This window comes from Crocodylus porosus, unplaced genomic scaffold (assembly GCF_001723895.1).
Source record: "Crocodylus porosus isolate Cpor-Errol unplaced genomic scaffold, CroPor_comp1, whole genome shotgun sequence".
Taxonomy (NCBI): Eukaryota; Metazoa; Chordata; order Crocodylia; family Crocodylidae; genus Crocodylus; species Crocodylus porosus.
In genome coordinates, this window is record NW_017728886.1 from 83,766,878 (window position 1) to 83,785,864 (window position 18,987).

At 43.5% G+C, this 18,987-nt stretch overlaps 1 long non-coding RNA gene across 1 annotated transcript; it reads left to right on the forward strand.

Annotated features, from left to right (window-relative positions):
* The first annotated feature begins 932 nt into the window (after positions 1–932).
* On the forward strand, positions 933–5,480 carry LOC109312143. The gene is made up of 2 exons (XR_002101702.1): positions 933–1,219; positions 3,548–5,480. It is a non-coding gene; the product is annotated as an uncharacterized LOC109312143 (long non-coding RNA).
* Positions 5,481–18,987: the final 13,507 nt, after the last annotated feature.

Sequence of the window (18,987 nt, forward strand, 5' to 3'; positions counted from 1 at the left end):
ATCCAGCTGCTGCAAAGATTCCTGCACATAACCTGGTTAACTTGAGCTTTGCTCACTTCTAATCTATCCTGTAGTAAAATATGCTTCTGGAAGCTGGGGAAAAAACCCTCCCTAGCCACATTTTATCTACCGCTTTTTTTAAAAAAAACAAATTATTTTTGTAAAAACTAAATTATTTCCTTTCTAATATATGAAACCATTAAGGTAGGTTAAATGTCAAACCTAAAATGTTGCTAGAAATAAGTTAGGTAAAATATGGTGTGTTGGTCTCCTTGTCAATTAGTTACATATCAAATGTTTCAGATTTTATTCCCCACTAATCACCATTCATGCTAAATACAGTTTGGGTTTTGAGTCAGGCACTTGGTGCACATTAAAACAATGGCATAGTTGGGATCAGAGGAATTTTATGCCCCATCCCAGATGTGCCTAGCAAGGGACATGTTTGGGATAAGGCATAAAATTGTTCCAGTCCCAGTCATGCCACTGCACAGTTGTCTCCAGCCTGATCCTGTGAGTTAGGCAGAGGATAGCTCTGTCATGGAACCAGTTTGAGACTCTCCAGGGCTCTCTGGGGCCAGGGCTGCTAATCAGCTAATTGTCAGCCTCAGCCCTGGGACAGCCCTGCATCCCATGGTGCTACACATTCAATGTATGGCACCATACAAATGAGCCACAAAGATGTTCCGCATATTTTGGGGAATATCTTTGTGGTTGGTTTGCCACTTTATGGCACCACAAATAGGCTGCATATGTAGCGATGTTTATGGTCCAAGTAACACCTTAATCACATTATAATTGTAAGTGTGCCAGATTTTTCTCTCTGGGCCCCAAACCAGAGGTGCTCAACCCCTGGCCCACAAGCCAGATCCAACCCCCAGCACCATGCCAGGCTTCCCACAGGTATAAATGTTTGGCAGCAGAGAGTGGTGGTAGCCTTGATTGCCACTTCCCACCTGTCAAACTTCTGGACCCATAGGGAGCCCTGCGGTGCACTGGGTTGTCCACAGATTGATCCATGTGTACTGGGTTGGGCTAGTGCACAGCAGGATCAGGCTGGTGAGGAAGGTTGGGCAGTGCTCCACTGCCATAAATTATAGCTCTATATCCCTGTTCTCTTACAATTATACTTTTGATGATACCTGTGCAGCTTCATTGCCTTACCATACCATATCATAGGCTTAATTTTTCAGTTTAAAAGTTGCTGACAGTTTAAAAGGTGCACAGTCCCACCAGAGGAAATGCCCTGTTGGACCTGGTCCTGGCCACAGGCAATGACCTGGTAAGGGGCCTCCAGGTTCTTGACCACCTGGGTGATAGCGATCATCGCTTGCTGGAATTCACCATCCAGCGCAGGGTGTCAAGGGCCTGCAGCAAGGTGGTAGCCCTAGACTTCAAGAGGGCCAACTTCAACGAGTTGAGGAGATTAGTGGGAGAGGTGCTGGCGTTCTCAAGAGCAGTGAAGGTTGGTGCCCAAGATGAGTGTTCATTCCTTAAGGAGACAATACTCAGGGCCTAAGGGGTGACCATCCCAACAAAAAGTAAGAGGGGCAGAAGTGCCCGAAAGCCCCCCTGGTTCACCAAGGGTGTATGGAAATGCCTGATTGCCAAAAAGGTGGTGTACACCTGGTGGAAGGGGGGTGCTATCTCCAAAGAGGAGTATACCTCCTCTTCTTGGGCCTGTAGGGGGGGCTGTCAAGAAAGCTAAGGTGGACATAGAACTAGGACTTGCATCCAAAATCAAAGATAATAAAAAGTCCTTTTTCAAATATACAGGGAGGATGAAGAAAGCACCGGGAAATGTGGGGCCCCTGCAAGATCCTCTGGGCAATCTGGTGGTTGCACCAGAGGAGAAAGCAGACCTCTTTAACCAATTCTTCACCTCCATTTTCTTATGCAGGGACTGGGACTTCCCTACTGTGGTGCAAGATGGACTTGAGACGAATGCCTCCAGACCTCAGGTTGGGGAGGACTGAGTTAGAGAGCTTCTGGAGGGACTGGGCATGTTCAAATCAGTGGGTCCAGATGCTCTCCACCCGGGTGTTGAGGGAGCTAGCAGGGGTTATTGTAGGGCCCTTGGCATGGCTTTACGAATGCTTGTGGTGCTAAGGCCAGGTGCCAGATGATTGGAAGATAGCCAACATGGTCCCCATCTTTAAAAAGGGAGAAGGGAGGACTCAGGCAACTATAGGCCCATCAGTCTTACCTCAATCCTAGGGAAACTCTTTGAGAAGATCATCATGGGGCACATCTGCGATGAGCCGGCCTCAGGGATGATGCTCAAGGGCAACCAGCATAGTTTCATTAGGGGCAGGTCATGTCAGACCAACCTGATTGCCTTTTACAATCAGGTCACAAAAGCATTGGATGCAGGTGTTGCCGTGGATGTAGTCTTTCTGGACCTCAGCAAGGCCTTTGACACCATCTCGCACCCCATCCTCATTAAAAAAATTGGGCGACTGTGGCATTGATGACTACACAATCAGATGGATTGCAGATTAGCTGAAGGGTCGTACTCAGAGGGTGGTGGTGGACGGGTCATGTTTGACCTGGGAAGAAGTGAGCAGCAGAGTCCCCCAGGGCTCGGTCCTTGGGCCCATGCTGTTCAATTTCTTTATCAGCGATTTAGATGACAGGGTGAAAAGCAACCTGTTTAAATTCGCTGATGATACCAAAATTTGGGGTGAAGTAAGCATGGTAGTAGGGAGGGAAAGACTACAGCATAGGTTACAGGGGTGGGCTAACAAAAACAGGATGTGTTTCAATACTGACAAGTGCAGGATGCTGCACTTGGGCAGTAGTAACCAGCAGCACACTTATAAGATGGGAAACTCCCTTCTTGAGAGCATGGAGGCAGAAAGGGATCTTGGAGTCATTATTGACTCAAAGATGAACATGGGCCAACAATGCGAGGTCACAGTTGGCAGGGCTAACCGGACCTTGTCGTGCATCCACAGGTACATGTCAAGCAGAGCCAAGGAGGTGATCCTCCCCCTTTATGCAACACTGGACACAGCTGGAGTACTGTGTCCAGTTCTGTGCACCCCACTTCAGGAGGGATGTGGACAACATTGAGAGGGTCCAGAGGAGGGCCACCTGCATGATCCGGGAACAACAGGGCAGACCCTACAATGAGAGACTGCGGGACCTGAACCTGTTCAGCCTTCACGAGAGAAGGCTGAGGGGGGACCTGGTGACTGTCTATAAACTCATTAGGGGGGGACCAGAAGGGTTTGGGAGAGACCTTGTTTCCCCTAGTGCCCCCTGGCACAACAAGGAAACAAGGAATAACGGCCATAAGTTGTTGGAGAGTAGGTTTAGATTACACATCTGTAAGAACTACTTCACAGTCAGGGCGGCGGGATCTGGAGCCAGCTTCCAAGAGAAGTGGCGCTGGCTCCTGCCCTGGGGGTCTTTAAGAGGCTTGATGCCTGCCTGGCTAGAGTCATTTGAGCCCAGTTTTTTCTCCTGCCCAGGCAGGATGTCGGACTTGAAGATCTACAAGGTCCCTTCCGACCCTACTTCTATCATTCTATGACTGCAGAAGATGGAAAATTAATGTTTTATTCTTCTTTTGAGGCTGAGGACCCTACATAATTAAGGAGGAATTAAAAAATCAAACATTTTTTGTCACATAAATAACCAGATCTGACTCTGAATCACACAGAGAAGTTTCTGTTCTGAAAAGTGACTGTGAAAATGGTGTGCTGGTTATTAACAAATTTCTGATTTTTAAGTTTTTAAACTTAGAAGAAACTTGATTTATAACATGCATATTGCTAGAACAGCTGTCTTTTTGTCTAAAGGAACTTGCTTGAGACATTAAAGACAAAATCAAAAACTAATCTTTTCATAGGTCCCATAAAAACAAAATACTCTATGTTCCTTGTTACCCTAAAAATCTTTTTTAGTAACTGCATTAAGATAATTAAAAATGGTTGTATGCAGACAAAAAGAGCTTTGATATAATTCAATATAGTGAATGTTAAAGCTGCTGCATTGTTCAAAATAACCCAGCCTTCATATCCATCCAATGCAACAAACAAAAGGCAAGAAAGGAAAAGAAAATCAATAGTTTCTAAGTGGGAAGGGATAAAAGCAATAGATAGGATTATTTTCAAGTTTTTAAGAGGACATTACAATGGGCACAAGACAGGATACACACTAGCATGGAGCATTAGGTTAATAATATTTGACTTAAATATTTAGTAAAGATCATTGGAGCATAGGATACTGAAACTATAATATTGAGGCACTGCTAAGAGACTAACACAAACTACAAAACAGTAATAAAGAATAAAATATGCATTATATATGTAAAAATATGCAACGTTATAATTATGGACTCTATATTAGAACAAACATGCAGCCTAAATGTCAGGATGCATACTGCAAATCACTCCATGGATATTAACAAGCTGTCTAGCCTTGCCCAGAGAATATTTGGTGGAGTTACTGGGTTCCTGCACCTCTCACATACAGGAGTACAGCAAAGCAAAGTATGAAATACTAGGTGCAAATCTCTTGCATGATATCCCCAGATACTCTGGCCAGTGAACTGTACTAGTTTTAGTGGGCAAGGGTCCTCTATGTCCTTAAGAAAGGGCCAGGATATGATTCCAGGTAATCAACAACAACAAAAAAACATGAATAGCAGTGGGTAAACATTTCCATCAAACATTACTGTGAGAGTTTTCAACCAAACAAAAAGGTTTGTATATCTGCTTTTGTAAAAAAAAAATTCTGATTGGAAAAAAAAAACCATTTTTGACTGAAGGCCAAATATTTTTTTCCATTATTAGCTTGTCATTTATGTGGTTACCCACAATTGCAAAATCCCAAGGAAAAAAGTATAGGTATTTGACTACTACATTCTCTGATGAAACATTGCTTAGATTATTTTTTTTCAAGGTTTTTGTATTGTCCACTATGTTTTTACTTAAGAAAAGGTGAGAAAGATTATAAATTGAGTAATGTCCAAAATCAGATTGCAAAACAAGGAGTAGTGGGTAACATTGGGAATGTTTTGGCTGAGCAAGGTTAGATATTCACAGATTACTATGACAGTTTGTAGGGACTCATTTACCTTTTATTAAAGTGAAGTAATGCTATGAAGCGTAAATGTAAATAAAGTCAGCAAGTATATTTCCAATGAATCACTCTACAGCAGATGTACTCATTTGATACAGAGCACCTCACGCTTTTTGTCAGTGGATCAAAAATGTTTTAATGTGGAGGTTAAGTAGCATCCTATTTTACTTATAGAAAGACATGTAAAGAGTCCACCCCCCCCCCACCCCCTAGCCATTCTGCCTGAAAATTCAATCTGGTATCTGGAAGTCAAGATCTGTTTTTATGCCAGATGCACCATTAGCAAGAGATTGTATAATTGCTACTTTGTTAATGTTCTGGATGTTTAAGTCAAAATAGAATCTAGCTTGATCTTCAGTCACTGTGTTGAAACTACAGGAGTAACAGATGTGAAAGGCAATTGTAACTTTTTTTTTCTCTGACATAAGCAGATATGGATGAACACACAGATCTTTTGATTATGGCTATGCATATTTTCCATAGCTGCTTTTCAGATCATAATAATACGTCTTTTTGTAGACATTCTTCAAATGAGACATGTCTTCTCAGTCCATGTAGGTTTTAGAATTAATCAAAAGTGTAGTGAATGCTTATTAGAAATCTCCTGTCCCTAGGAGATAAGACAAATGCTTCACAGATTCTTTGTTGGATAAAATTCTCTGAGACAAATTACTTGCTGGCCACTGACTTCAGAAGAGTGTCCCTTGCTTACTCTAACAGTGAAGTTGGCCTTATAATGTTTGTTTCTAAAATTAAATGCAAACTAATAATACTTTTAAAAACTATTTTAAGTGTCAAAGTCATCTTAAATGGTGTGTCAATTTTTCTTTAAATATATTATGCATGTTACTTAACCTCAATGCTACATGTTGCTGCCTGCCACTCCCACATGCTTTTTTCTTCTCATATTGTGTGTCAGACATTAATTTACATCATACCGGGAGGCAAGGTGGATGCTTTATTTACGTATTCCCTGTTAAATTGTAGGAGAAAGGTTGCAGTGAAATTTTACTGTTTCAGTTTGTCAGGTATTGAACTGTATTGCAAATCTGAAAGATCTGCAAACCAATCAGCTGAATCTGCCTAACATTTGCTTGCCTGCTCTTTTGCTCTGTCAGCCCTGGTACAAGTTGTGAATGCTTGTGGTCTGATTTTCATGGATGTTGAGCAAATGTAACAGGGGTGAGAAAAATATGGCTTACAAGCTGTATCCGGTCCTCCAGTTGATCTTATCCAGCCCGCCAGCCACTGCTGAGAGCCTGAGAAGAGGGGCTGGGCCCAGGCTGCTCGCTCTGCTGCAGCTCAGGCCAGACTGACAGTGCACAGACTCCTGTGCTCCCTCCTGCATCCAGTCCCTCCACCCATCCGCCTTCCTGTTGGTGCTGCAGCTGCGTAGTCCTGGCACCACAGCTGCTGGTAGCTGGCCCACACAGGGTGCAAGGCAGGTGTCAGGTAGCCACCACATCTGTCCATCATGATAAACCACTGCCACCACAGTCCCACTAGGAGGTGAGTTTATGTCAGCTGTGGGGGAGTGACTGAAGATCAAGCTGCAGGGGCTGGCTGTCACCAGGAGCCTCCCTCCTCAGGCTCCTGGTGGCAGCCAACAGGCCAGATAGGATCAATTGACATCTCCCTGTCCTGCCCCCAACAGTTCACCAAAACTTGTTAAGTGGCCTTCCAACCCAAATAATTGCCCACCCCTGACAGACTCAGTTAAGCTAATTGAAAATTTGAGTGCACAATGCGCTTAGAAAGTAGCCTATTAGTTTCATAGTTTCATAGTAGCTAGGGTCAGGAGGGACCTGAACAGATAATCTAGCCTGACCCCCTGCCACAAGGAGGAATGAATTATGGGTTCACAAGACCCCAGACAGGTGATCACCTAACCTCTTCTTGAATTTATGTAAGGTAGGGGTGAGGACCACTTCCCTAGGAAGTTGGTTTCAGATTTTGGCCACCCTAACTGTAAAATATTGCCTCCTGATCTCTAACCTAAACCTATTCTCCATCAGCTTATTACCATTGTTCCTTGTCACCCCAGGTGGTGCTGGGGAGAAAAGGACTCTACCTATTTGCTGTTGATCTCCCCTGATGAGTTTGTAGGCAGCCACCAGGTCCCCCCTCAGCCTCCTGCTGCCGAGGCTGAACAGGTTCAGGTCCCTCAGTCTCTCCTTATAGGGCCTGTCCTGCTGCCCTCTCACCAAACGGGTGGCCCTCTGAACCCTCTCCAGGCTGGCCACATCCTTTTTAAAGTGCGGTGCCCAGTACTGGATGCAGTACTCCAATTGCGGCCTAACCAATGTCGCATAGAGGGAGAGTATCACCTCTCTGGACCAGCTTGAGATGCATCTTTGGATGCATGACAAGGTATGGCTGGCCTTGCTGGCTGCAGTCTGGCATTGGTGGCTCATGTTCATCTTGGAGTCAATAATGACTCCAAGATCCCATTCTGCCTCTGTGCTTCCAAGAGGGGAACTCCCCAGCCTGTACGTATGCTGTGGATTCCTTCTCCCAAGGTACAGCACCCTGCATTTATCTGCGTTGAACCCCATCCTATTCTCATCTGCCCACTTTTGTAGTCTGTCTAAATCTATTTGCAGCCTCTCTCTCTCTTCAAGTAGGTCTACCTCGTCCCACATCTTAGTGTCATCAGCAAATTTGGACAGCGTGCTTTCCACCCCCTCGTCCAAGTCGCTGATGAAGATGTTAAACAGTGCAGGCCTGAGGAGCGAGCCCTGGGGTACCCCACTGCTCACATCTTGCCAGGCTGAGTACAACCCATCCACCTCTACTCTCTGGGTGCACCCCATCAGCCAATTTTTTTACCCATCCAACTGTGTAGGCATCAATGCCACAGTCGCTTAATTTATTGATGAGGATGGGGTGAGAGACAGTGTCAAAGGCATTCTTAAAGTCTAGAAAGACTATGTCCACAGTGACACCATCATCCAAGGATTTAGTTACCTGGTCATAAAAGGCCATCAGGTTGGTCAGACAGGACCTGCCTTTGATGAACCCATGCTGATTGCCCCTGAGCACAATCTCCCCTGCTGGCCCCCGATTCTCTCCAAAATCTTCCCGAGCACCGAGGTGAGGCTTACAGGCCTATAGTTACTTGGGTCCTCCCTCCTCCCTTTATTGAAAATTGGGACTACATTAGCCAGTTTCCAATCCCCCGGCACCTGGCCAGAAGACCACAAATGCTCATATAGTCAGGCCAAGGGCTCTGCGATGACCCCTGCCAGCTCCCTCAACACCCTTGGGTGGAGGGCATCTGGATCTGCAGATTTAAAAATGTCTAGCCCTTCCAGAAGATCCCTAACTACATCTGTGCTGACTGAAGGCCTGACAGAGCTATCCCTGAGACTGTCCCTACCACTGGTAGGTGGGATGTCCCGGTCCCTGTTCAAGAAAACAGAGGCAAAGAAACTGTTAAAAATATCAGCTTTCTTTTGTGACGTAGCCACAAAATTACCATTTGCATCTTGCAGGGGCCCTACGTTGCCTGGTGCCCTCTTCTTGCTACCAATGTACTTGAAAAAGGACTTTTTGTTGTCCTTAATCTTGGACCCTATCCTGAGTTCCATCTCTGCCTTGGGCTTCCTAATAGCCCTCCTACACTCACGTGATAGCTCCTCCCTTCCACTGGTTGTATGCCCCCCCTTTTAGTCCTCAGGCATTGCCGAATGCCCTTGCTGAGCCAAGGGGGTTCCTGAGCACTCTTACCCCCCTTGCTCCTCTCAGAGACTGTTATCCTTTGGACCTGGAGGATTGCCCCTTAAGGTATGATCATCCCTCATGGACTCCCATCTCCTCTACCTTCTGGGCCCTCAGTGCCTCCCCCACTAGTCTCCTAAGCTCATTGAAGTTGGCCCTTCTGAAGTCAAGGACTTTAGCCTTGGTGTAAGCCCTTGACACCCTGCGTTGGATAGTGAATGATCGCTACTGCCCACGTGGTCAAAGACCTGCAGTCCCCGTACCAGATCATCCCCCATGGCCAGGACCAAGTCCAGCAAGGTGTTACCCCTAGTGGGGCTGTGCACTTCCTGGATAAAGTAAAGGTCCTGTAATAGAGCCAGGAACCTACATGAGTGGTCAGACCTGGCTGTCTGCTCCTCCCAGCAAATGTCTGGGTAGTTTAGGTCACCCATGACAGTAACATCCCTTGATCTAACCGCCTCCATAAGCTGACTGGAGAAGTCCTGGTCCAGCTCTTCCCCTGAATTAGAATTAAGACTCCAAATTTGCAAAGTCTTTAGGGTTTAACTTTGAAGTAAATGATTTATTTCAACTGGAGATCAGCAGGTTTAGAAGTCTTTGAAGAACAGAGCCTTTAGATAACTTTTGTCTAAAGCCTGGATGTCAAATACATCAGGCCCCAGGGATCATATGAGTAGTGTAGAACCAGTCTGCAGGATGGATGAATCGCATGGGGCTGGTCCACAGACCAGCCCTGTGCACCAGACTGTGTGCACAGGACCTATCTGGTCTGAGTATTTCATGCTGTCCACAAGTGGCAAGCCCCAGGTGCTGCACACACACCAGATCCAGCCATGTACCTTACATGCTGTGTGTACCTGGGCTGCTACGTGTGCAGTGCATATGTGCCAGATTTGGTCCCGAGTGATGTATGCAGCCTGCAAGGGCTGGTTCAGTGCAAACAACATATGGTGTGCAGGCCTATTCTAAGACCTCTGAGCAGCACTGCGGGCCAGATGATAGGGATTCATGGGCTGGATCATTGACAGCTCTGATCTAAAGGATCAGTGCGCCCAGTTTTACATTAAGAACATTGTTGCGAACTCCCATAATTTGATCATGGCTCTTGTGATATTTGTTGATTTTTTTTCTTGTGAACCTTGTGAATTTTTTTTAAATCGTTGTAAGTTTCCATTTCTTACAGTTTCAGAGAAATGCTGGGAAATGTGAACCATTAAGACTGTGACATCAGAAATCAAATAACAAAACCAAGAAGTGTTTATTTTAAGATCTTATTATTTTTAAGTTATTTTGTGGTTTTGGAGAGTACACCCAGGAGTTTTGGAAGCTGTAACTAGCCACACTGCAGCAATAAACAAATGTCAACATTCAGAGCTAGAAAGAGAAAACGAAGTGATAGAGATGCTCATAACACTTTTTTCATTCCATTTCACTAGAAAGGGACTTTTGCTTTAAGTTTACCTATGGATGTCAATAAAAGATGACCATACCTTTTTTGTCAATTGTGCATTGAATTACAGAGTCCTGGGAATAAAATAAGTTTGATATTATAGCCAAGCCATGCTATGCATATCTTCTGTTCTGCAGAATTTGGCACCCATAACTCAAGTGTCCTACAAGGCATGAGTGCAAGTTTCTTATATTTTTCCATTTAACATGTAGTTTGATTGTAAAGAGTGACTTACTTACATGACATCATGGGTTCTATGTCTTGTTTCAATTATTTACAAATCAGATGATTACTGCATGAAATTTTCCACCCTAATTGCTAGCCATGTAAACAGCCTTGATTTAAGAGAACTAAACTTTTTTGTTTTCAATTCACATCATCAGCATAAGTAATCTGCAGTGCAAATTATGTCCTAAACTACACCTGCATGTCATCATTTTCTTATATTCTATTGCTGGTGTGGAGGAAACACAGGTAGAACTGACTGAAACCCAAGTCTAAACTGTTGAAGAAAACTAAGTTAAGGCAGGAGTAGTCAACCTGTGGCACAAGTAACACATAACAACAGATCAAGGAGGGGATAGGCAGCACAGTAGCAGATAGGGTAGAAGGCAAAGCAGGAAATGAGGCAAGAAGCACAGAGTAGGGAACAGAAATAGCAGACTGGGCAGAGGAAGGGGGTCAGCGTGGCACTTGTGGAGGGTGCAAGGTTACTTTGTGGCACTCCTATAAAAAAAATGCAGGTTCTTATTGAGCTAAGGGGTCTCCTTCAACTATTTTGACTGTACACTGTTAATTGAATATAAGAAGTGAAAATGGTGACACACACAAGGGAGATTTGATTCCAGATAAGCCCAAAGAGATTCATACTTTAAAAGAATAGAACCTATTTTGAAAACTGACTATGCAAAAATAACATTCTGGGTACATAACTCCCCATGAGATAAAGGAGGGTGGCTGTTTTACCACAAGTCAGCTGTTGTATGGTAATTGCTTATTGTGCATGTTTTTACCCCGTGGTAAATTAAATCTAACCCACAAGAGCTTCACCCCTGTGGATGTAGGTTAGCTTTTGTCTACTGCAAGATAAAAGTGAGCACATGGACAATTACCACAGAGCAGTTGACAAGTGGCAAAGCCCTAGCCCCTCATTGCCAGTTTCCATATTCAGACTTGCTTTCTGTGTGCATTCAAAATCAGATTTGTTAATGTTGCAATGATAAAAAATAATTCAGCATTTACTTGAATGTAAGATTAAGCTACCTGACCCCCTCAGATTTATTTTCTCTGCTGGAGCAGTGGGAAGGGGACAAGTTCCAGGTAAACTTCCCACAATTAGATTCTATACCTGGAAAATTATAACAAATTTTTCATATATAGGATCTAATAAATGGAGGGGGGGTCATTTTATGTTTGAGTACATATGGGTAACTTTTTTAATTGTCATTTTTGTGAAGCAAAAACTTAGTATAGCTGAGAGTGCAAAAGCTGGCTTTTATTCTTTCGTGTGCAAATCACTTTTCAGCTTGCAAAGGCCATTTGGTTATGCAGTAGTGTTAATGGCAATAAGTTGTATAATAAAGGACTCAACTTTTAAACAAAGAGACTACACAAATGTAAAGAGGATACCATTTGGTTGGACCAAGCCTTTATTATAGGTAGAAAAGGAAGAATCATGCTTGATTCTTCAGAAGCTAATCTGACTTTATAAGGCTAGCACCCAATAAAAAATTCTGATATAAAAATTGAGGCACAATATGTAAGAGGCATAGGTGCAGATTGACTTAAGTATGCACGTGTTGCCATCTGACTGCCACATAATTACATACTAGTTAACTCTGTTGCCTTCATCTCTAGTCTTTTCATATCAAAATCTTAATACTCATAAATACCAATATTTTCAATATTTAAACTGAATATTGGAAGATACTGTAGAACAGAATGCATAGAGAAAATCAATGGTTCACAGACAGTTAGATTATTGGCACTATGAGACTGTACCATCTCTTCAGAAGGAACAAAGGATATGCATTTGAAGTAAAAAGTGCTCACAGAGCTAAAAGAAAGGAAAATGCAGTAAGCAACAGTTTATTGCAGGATAGCCACTTTACCACTGAAGTTGCTTTTTTGGCAGATGTAAAGGACTAAACCCAGAAAGACATGCTGAGAAAAGTGCTTATAAGAGGACATCCCTGCACTTAGTAGGGTTAATAGAAGCTAGATATGAAGGAAGGTGCTAGTTCTAAATTAATAGCGTATCAGAAGTAAAGTCAGTAAGTTTGGTATTAACTTACATAGGTGATATTAGGCATATATAAGGTTTCTGTAATTTGTTTGTTCTGCTTGCTTTTTCTAATTCTTTTGGAAGACTTTGTAATGCTAAGTAAATGTCAGAGTGACCCCCACCCAGCTCTGATAGACATTGCAGCACGCAGTGGTGGGCATTTGGGTATGGTGTACTGGTTCCTAGTATAGTAAAAGCCCTGTTTTCGGGCATGAGTGGGGAATGGGGGGTGCCGGTAATCTAAAAATGTCAGTTACCTGAGGCACAGGGGTTTCTGGGGGGAGGGGGGGAGATGGCAGTGGCCACATGCGGAGTGGGCGGTGGCAGGCAGGTGGCAGTCACATGCAGACCAGTGGCAGCACTGGGTGGTGGGTGACAGTGGTGGCTGCTGCGTGTGAGCTTCCCTCCCCTTCAGCCAGAAATGTCAGTTAATAGAAATGCCAGTTAGTAAAATGCTGGATAACAGGACTTTTACTATACTTAGAAACCTCTCAGGTAACTGCTCAAACTGACTGACAGTTCAGCAGGCATTATGTAGAAGTTCCCAAGTTGCTCCCTAGCCTATACCCACTATTTAGACATGGCTGGTAAACATAATCAAATATTTTAATAAATGATTCCTGATGGAATCGTTGGGATCTAATAAATGATTGGTTTTATTTAAATTTCACTGAAACTTCCAGAATCAGTTTAAACTAGATGAAGCCAAATAGTTAAAACTTGTATCTTTGAGGAAGTAACAGCAACAGGGAGGGCTTCTTATCTCCTTTCTTCCTATGGTAGAAAGCTGTTTTAGCTCTGGCTAAAACCTCGAGAAGGTCCAGAGGAGGGCCACTCGAATGGTTAAGAGTTTGCAGGTCAAGACCTATGAGAAGAGACTAAGTGACCTGGACCTCTTCAGCCTCCGCAAGAGAAGGCTGAGAGGTGATTTTGTGGCTGCCTACAAATTGATTAGGGATGCAGCAAGGGATCGGAGATGCTCTGTTCACCAGGATGCCTCTTGGGGTAACAATGAACAATGCTCACAAACTGACAGAGAGCAGATTTAGGCCGGACATCAGGAACAACTTCTTCATGGTAAGGGGTGGCTTCCAAGGGAGGTGGTGCTCTCCCCTACCTTAGGGTCTTTAAGAGAAGGCTGGATAGGCATTAATTTGTTGGATCCCCTGACCCCAGCACTCTTTCCTGCTTAGGCAGGGGGTCGGACTTGATGATCTGTTGAGATCCCTTCCGGCCCTAGCATCTATGAATCTAACAAGGCTCCCTTGTTCTTAATGATTGTGTTCAGTTAGACACAGATTTCTCTGTTCTGCTAACCAAGCCAGCCACAGCATCGGCAAACTCTCACATTATGGTATATAATTCAAGGACACGCTTCCAGCCTGCTACTGCCACTTAGCCACAGGCCCTTTGAAAACAGCCGGGTCTGACAGCAACATAGCATGGCTTAGATCATACAGGCCTACATACAACCTACAGTGTGCACACCTAAAACAAATAGCCACAGATTGGCTGGGAACTAACCAGTAGCAATCAGAGTTACAGGTATCCAGATAGTGATGGAATAAGGAAATATTCCATCACATTATCCCTATCAAATAAAGAAATTCTTATGTTATCATAGTACCCCGGCAGTTCTGTCCAGGGAAATGGCATTAGCCATTCTGAATTCTTTCAGTAACTTGTAACATCTGCAGTATAATTCTCTCCCACCAGTCTTTCCTTGTTTCTTAAGTCTATGCTATACAAACTGTTCTGCAAGTTCCTTATGAAGCAGCCTCTCAATCTCATTGTCCTCCTGGTCTTCATTTTTATTCCTTTCTGGTATATCATTCTCTTCTTGGTCATTATTCTCCTCATGGTCATTATCCCCTGTTGACTAGGAGGAAGAGGAAGCGGCAGCTGCTGCCTCTGAAATCACCAAACTTAGTACTACGGCAATTGGTTTGCAGAGCTGCAGCAGCATATCATACTCATTGCAGAAGATGCTGTCTATTCCCAAGTGTAGCGTGTGACAGGTAAGAGTTGTCTGTGGGATAAAAATGCTTGCTAAGCACTCTGTGAAAATTAGACTAGGTGTTTCTTTTCATTTTTCATGTATTGCGAGCTATATGTTGCTGCTAAGAGCTTAATTAAAGTCAAAGATCAGTGAGGCCTTGTAAGATTAGTGAGGCCTTAAAAGTAGTAAAGCCTTATATGTAGTGATGCAGTTAAAATTAACCTTATCAGAAAAATGCAAAGGCTTGTACTGCTATTAGTCAATCATAAGAAAACTTCGTAGTGTAAGAATGTAAGTGGCTGTAAGTCAACAGTGTAGCTCAGAAGTTATAAATTGGCTACACATCCAGAAATCGGTAGAAGGAAGACTCAGCATTGTAAGAGAAGCTATTAATTTAGAAATTAGCTGCTGACCTGGATTCAGTGGGCCAGTGGATCTCAAGGAGCCTGAGGACTGAATACCAAGGTCCTTCCCAGTACCCCTCAGACAGCGCAGATCGGGGATGCCTGACTTCACTGAGCTTTATAGAAGAGGAACTTGTTGCACATCCGGCATCAGAGGGGACTTCCAGTAAGTTGCCATCATGAATTGTTATTGTCTGTCATTGTTGTCTTGTTATACTACGCGTAGCTGTGTGTTTGTTAAGTCAATAAACCTTTCCTACCTTTTTACTCCCGACCACGCTCTCAATCCTGAACCCTCCCGCTAGCAGCTGGGACATAGCGCAGGAGCAATCTCATCCATAATGACCCATTAAGGTTTGAAAATGGTAGAAGCTGCCCAATGAGATTGTTTATGAAACAGTAAAAGAGAAGCCATGAAATTGCTAGAGTTTGCCTCCCTCAGTCCTAAATGTAGAACATTAAGACTTTGGGCTACTTTCACCAATATACCTTGAAATATACTTGCTAAGCCAATACAGGGCCTTGCAGCAGTAGAAAGGAGAAGCATTTAAATAAAATCACTTTGTGTGGAAGCAATGACGTGTAATGAATTAAAAGCCAGCTTTTCATTTTGGTCAACTGAATAGTTGGAAAAAGTCCTTAGCAAGCTTTTGGGCACAATCACCCTTCTTCAGGTATAGGGAGTTTCTGTTGTTATGAGACAAAGCTAAAATCATGGCAGGATGTCAGTGAGAATATAAATAGGTAGAAATTAGAAAGACAAAAGGTAAAGCAGGGACAGGAGGGGGAAAAAAGCAGGGGAAATAAAAGGCCAAAGGGAGACACTACAATGGTATGCAAAAATAAAGATCTTTTTTTTGCGATGTTTTAGTTGGTCTAATAAAAAGTATTATCTCTGAACCAAGAGTTCTAAATTTTTGCATGCCACTGTAATGCCTCCTTTTGGCCTTTTTCCCCCTGCTTGTTTCTTCCTCCCTTCCCTGCTTTACCTTTTGTCTTTCTAATTTCTACCTATTTACATTCTCACTGACATCCTGCCACACTTTTAGCGTCTCTCATTCTTTGGAGTCTCATAACAGCAGAGACTCCCTATGCCTGAAGAAAGGTGATTGTGCCTGAAACCTTGCTAAGAACTTTTTTCCAACTACTCAGTTGGTCTAATAAAATATGTCATATCTGTTCAAAGAACCTTGCCTGCCTGTGTACTTAGACCAGGGGTGGGCAAAATGTGGCCCCTGGGCCGGATGCGGCCCACCAGGCCATTCTATCCAGCCCGCAGGGCCCCTAAAAAATTTAGAAAATTAATGTTTATCTGCCCCGGCTGCCTGTCATGCAGCTCTTGATGGCTTGCCAAATCTCAGTAAGCGGCCCTCTGCCTGAAATAATTGCCCACCCCTGCCTTAGACCAGACCAACATGGCTACAACCAAAACCCTTTTCATTTTGACACAATTACACTGAAACTCAGTCAATGCATCTTGTTTTCAAGTCGCTGTGTAGATGGAGCTTAGTCATTAACACCTGTGCACTGTGAATGTAAAGTACTATTGTCTTTGTCCTGCTATAATGAAACTGCTAATTACCATATAAGGAAGACTGCAGAACCAGACCCAACATTAATTTGTTGGATCCCCTGTATTGCACACAATATTTTAAGGGCTATTTTTTTCTTCTTACATTCACACTTATGACTTCCATTGAGTTTAATGGAAACTGAATGCATCTGAGATCACTACTTGGCAATCTTTGTGTTATCTCAAGGACTTCATACGAAGCAATTCCCCTTAATTTTTCAGATACATTCTTTTCTTCTGTCCTAAGGATAGTTGCCCATTTTACTGATGCTGAACACATTCTAAGCAGACTATATAGTTATCTACAAAACTATTTCTGAAAAATAAAATTAATGAATATATAAAGCACCACATTTTGCTCAGTGAAAACATGAAACACTTTCAATACAGACAGCTGAACAGCTTTTTAAATCAAGAATGTGTTCTTGAGTAGCAATATGACAGTAGACAGTTTGCCCACTTATCTAACATTAGCAAAACATTATTTCTGTATTATGGTCTGTGAGCTGAGACAAAAGGAAGCTGTATGTTCCTTGTAAGGGATAAAGGGCATATTTATAGTCCCATGATTATGACATTTGACTGGTTGCATCATTTTTATCTGAACTTGTTTTTTCCCCCTTCTTCCCTCAGTATAATAACTAATGATGTTAAAACTGTACTAGGGAGACAAATGGAAGACTAACTTGGTTCTTTTTATTGTTCCCATTTATAATAAAGGATTATTTGAATTGATACACCATAAATTCCCACTGTGTACTAAGTAAAGCATTTTACATCAGTTCTAATGGTTATAGGGGTTTACTGAAAAATACCTCTAAGTCATGTTTTTGTCCTACATGACAACTTGCATTTTGAGGCTGAAGAAAAAAAGAGTATGTCCCTGTTATAGCTGCTAACTCAGAATAGCAGGATGCTTTCTGTAGTTCTCAGATGTCCAATATGAATTCTATTTGATGCAATGCGCTCTATTTTACACTCTCTTGTGGGATGCAGCTTGCTGTCTCTGACACAAAACTAGCTCAGTGTCTAAAGCAGTAATTCATAACCAGGGTACACACAGCACTTTGGAACACTGCAGGATTCTTGAAAGGCTGCTGCAGGATTAGCACTGTTAAATGTAAAAAATCCTTCATGATTCATAAGGTAAATCCAGAGATTTCAAATAAAAATCTAGAGTGTCACAAACATCCTGGGTGCATCCCCATGAGCAGGAACATGTGTTTCCCTAGGGACAAACACCAGCGGCACGTGCTGCTGCTGCTTGTCCCCAGGAAACACCCATGCACATGTGCTCTGGCTCAAGGCACATTGCCCCAGGTAGGGTAGGAGAGGCTGGGGCCAGCACCTGGGCTGGCCCCTGCAGCCTTACCTGGTGTCCTGAGGGCCTCCAGGGGCTGCAGCCGCAGCAGTCTGGCAGCATGGAGTCTGGCAGCTGGAGTGTGATGCTGGCTAGCTAGGCTCTGGTTTCCAGCTGCTCACGCTGACAACTTGTGCCACCCCACTTTTTTAAGGCACAGGTTTTTTGATACCAAGATCTCCTGGTGTCAAAACCCACTCCCGCCACAGTGGTATATGGAAGGTACCTTTAAGGGGCCAGGAGTGAGATGACCCAGTCTCTCCCCCTGATGCTCTGTGGGTGTGCTTTGTGGTCAGGGGTAGCTGTAGTCGTCCCTGCAAGCTGTAAGCATGTGAGTTGATGAATCCTGTTCCTAATAAACATAAAGATGTTTACCACCCCACCAGTCACTGCTGAATGGTGACTTGAGGACAGAACCCCAGGGGCATGGAGGTTGGAGTGAGTACCCCATCCCAGGAACCCAAAGGCAGGGAGTAAACATAGCTACGTTGCAAATTAGCAGTGACAAGAATGCTTGCATATGCAAAGTGTGCAATGTGTAGCACTGCATACTGCACATCTGCGCTTGTCTGAATGCATCCTCTGAGTTTTTTGCAATGAAAGACTTGCTCTAGTTAATAGCTGGAATGTTCTGAGGGGTGCCTTGAATCTAAAAAAAGGTTGAGAACCATTGGTCTAGAGCAGTGTTTCTCAACCTTTTAAGTACCAAGGATCCTCTAACTTCTGACAATTCTAATAAGTACCCCAACACTCAATTTTCCAGGGCATTTTATATTTACAGACTAATGTGTGTCATATGTTGGAAGAAGGCCTGGGTATGTAAGGCCATGATATGACATATGTCTGATCTGGTGTAGGTAGGGTTGCCACCTTTTACACCGGGGTGCACAACTCAAATATGTACCTGGGCTAGAGGTGATGTTGCTCAAAGGTAAGAGGGCTGAATGCCAAATTGTACTGGGGAATTTAAAGCGCCATGCAATGCATGGCACACCAAATCTTTTGCCATAGTTTTGAGAGGAGAAAGGGATGAGGGAGAGAGGAAAAGAGGGTGAGAGAGAGTGTTAGGGTACCCATGTACCCCCTGCTTGTGTCTCATGTAT